Source organism: Meles meles, chromosome 2 (assembly GCF_922984935.1).
Source record: "Meles meles chromosome 2, mMelMel3.1 paternal haplotype, whole genome shotgun sequence".
In the NCBI taxonomy this organism is placed as follows: domain Eukaryota; kingdom Metazoa; phylum Chordata; class Mammalia; order Carnivora; family Mustelidae; genus Meles; species Meles meles.
This window is the reverse complement of record NC_060067.1, coordinates 51,080,156-51,082,274: the sequence shown is the minus strand read 5'-3', so window position 1 is coordinate 51,082,274 and position 2,119 is coordinate 51,080,156. Positions and strand designations below refer to the sequence as shown.

Sequence of the window (2,119 nt, the reverse complement as noted above, 5' to 3'; positions counted from 1 at the left end):
CACAACCCACCCCATCTGCTCTTGATCTCTTCAACTCAGGTGACCTTCAGCTGCAGCCCACTTATACTGCCTGATCATCTACATACTCTATATAGCCTCTTCCTTACATACATGTGTTAGCTCTGGAAATTTAAATTCAAATACTCCTTCCTTTGACTGCTATCTGTTCATGCCAATTTTCTCATTTCTCTACTTCATTTATAGCATTGGTTACCAATTTATGGTATTACATGGAAAATTAGTGTTTCAGTATGTTAAGAAGATCACACAGAGGCAGATAAAATAGTGTGTGGTCAAATAAATTTAGGAGAACGAGGTTAATAAAAGTTGAAACATTGCACTGTTTTTCCTCACAGCAGCTGCCCTTTTACCCACAATTACTCAGGGCTAGTACCCTTGCCTGGAATCGGACTGCAACCTCAGCCATGCCTGCCCCCTGCCACTGCCTCTGGACCATGGACCCCCGTAAAGTGAGCAAGTTCCGGGCCTTCGTGAAAATGTGTAAGCAGGATCCGAGCATTCTGCACACTGAGGAAATGCACTTCCTGCGAGACTGGGTGGAGAGTATGAAGGGTACAATACCACCAGCCACTCATAAAACTAAGTCAGAAGACAGTAGCAAGGAATAAAAAACAGATAGTAAGAAGGCAGAGGAAAACGTAAAAACAAATGAACTATCAAGTCAGGAAAGTGATCTAGAAATTGACAGTGAAGGTGTGAATGAACCAGATACTTACTCTCTCAAGAAATAGGAGATGAAAATGTAGAGATAACCAAGGAAATGATGGATCAGGCAAATGATAAAAAGGCTGCTGCCATTGATGCCCTAAATGATGGTGTACTACGGAAAGCCATTGACTTGCTCACAGATGTCATCAAACTGAATCCTCGCTTGACCATTCTGTATACCAAGAAAGCCAGTGTCTTCATCAAATTACAGAAGCAAATACTGCCACTCGAGACGGTGAAAGAGCTATTGAAATAAATCCCTGTTCAGCTTAGCCTTTTAAGTGGCAAGGGAAAGCACACAGACTTCTGGACCACTGGGAAGCAGCACATGATCTTGCTCTTGCTTGTAAACTGGATTATGAAGAAGATGGTAGTGTGTTGCTGAAAGGAGTTCAACCGAAGGCCCAGAAAATCGCTGAACATCAGAGAAAGTACGAGCAAAAGCATGAAGAGCAAGAGATCAAAGAAAGAATAGAAAGGGTTAAGAAGGCTCGGGAAGAACATGACAGAGCCCAGAGGGATGAAGAAGCCAGACAACCATCAGGAGCTCGGTATGGGTCTTTCCCAGGTGGTGACCCTGGGGGAATACCTAGTAATTTTCTTGGAGGAATGGCTGGAATGGCAGGGGGGATGCCTGGAATGGCAGGAATGCTTGCACTCAATGAAATTCTTAGTGATCAAAAGGTTCTAGTAACCATACAGGATCCAGAAGTTATGATGACCTTCCAGGGTGTGGCCCAGAACCCAGCAAATATGTCAAAATATCAGAGAAATGCAAAGGTTATGAATCTCATCAGTAATTGTCAGCCAAATTTGCAGGTCAAACATAATGCCCTTCTGACAAACAAACCCTCGCTGAAGGAAAAACAACTTTGATCACCTAATGGAGGTCACAATAATATAAATGAGTGTACCTCTGACCTTCTCATGAAGAAAGCTGTGAAGAGACTCCCTGCCCCTCTGCCCCCCATGCTACTGATACATTCTACAATAGTTTGCCCTTAGGGCATTCATTCAGATAATGTTTTCCTACTATGATCTACAAACTTTAAACAATTTTTTAAACCTTAAAAATATTTAAAAACATATTAAAATGGTGTGTTAATCCTTACATTTTTCTTTACTAATCATTTCAATTTTTTTTGCTTTGGATTAATTGGGCAAGGAAGATACTTCAGTGTGGAAGATTTTTGCTCAGTTTGAGTGAAATAAAGGTTTATTAGTGAGAGGCAAATATAACATTTAAATATATGAAGTTTGAGTTGGAGATAGGGTTTCTTGGGAATTTTGATGTGTTTTTTTTAAATGCTTTATTTTTTAAACACAATTTATTTGGATAAAAACATTGGGACCATGAGTATTGCAGTAAAACCCAGGTAGGGGCCAGAAG

At 40.6% G+C, this 2,119-nt stretch overlaps 1 pseudogene; it reads left to right on the top strand.

Moving 5' to 3' along the window:
• The first annotated feature begins 455 nt into the window (after window positions 1–455).
• LOC123937428 lies at window positions 456–1,559 on the top strand (annotated as a pseudogene).
• Window positions 1,560–2,119: the final 560 nt, after the last annotated feature.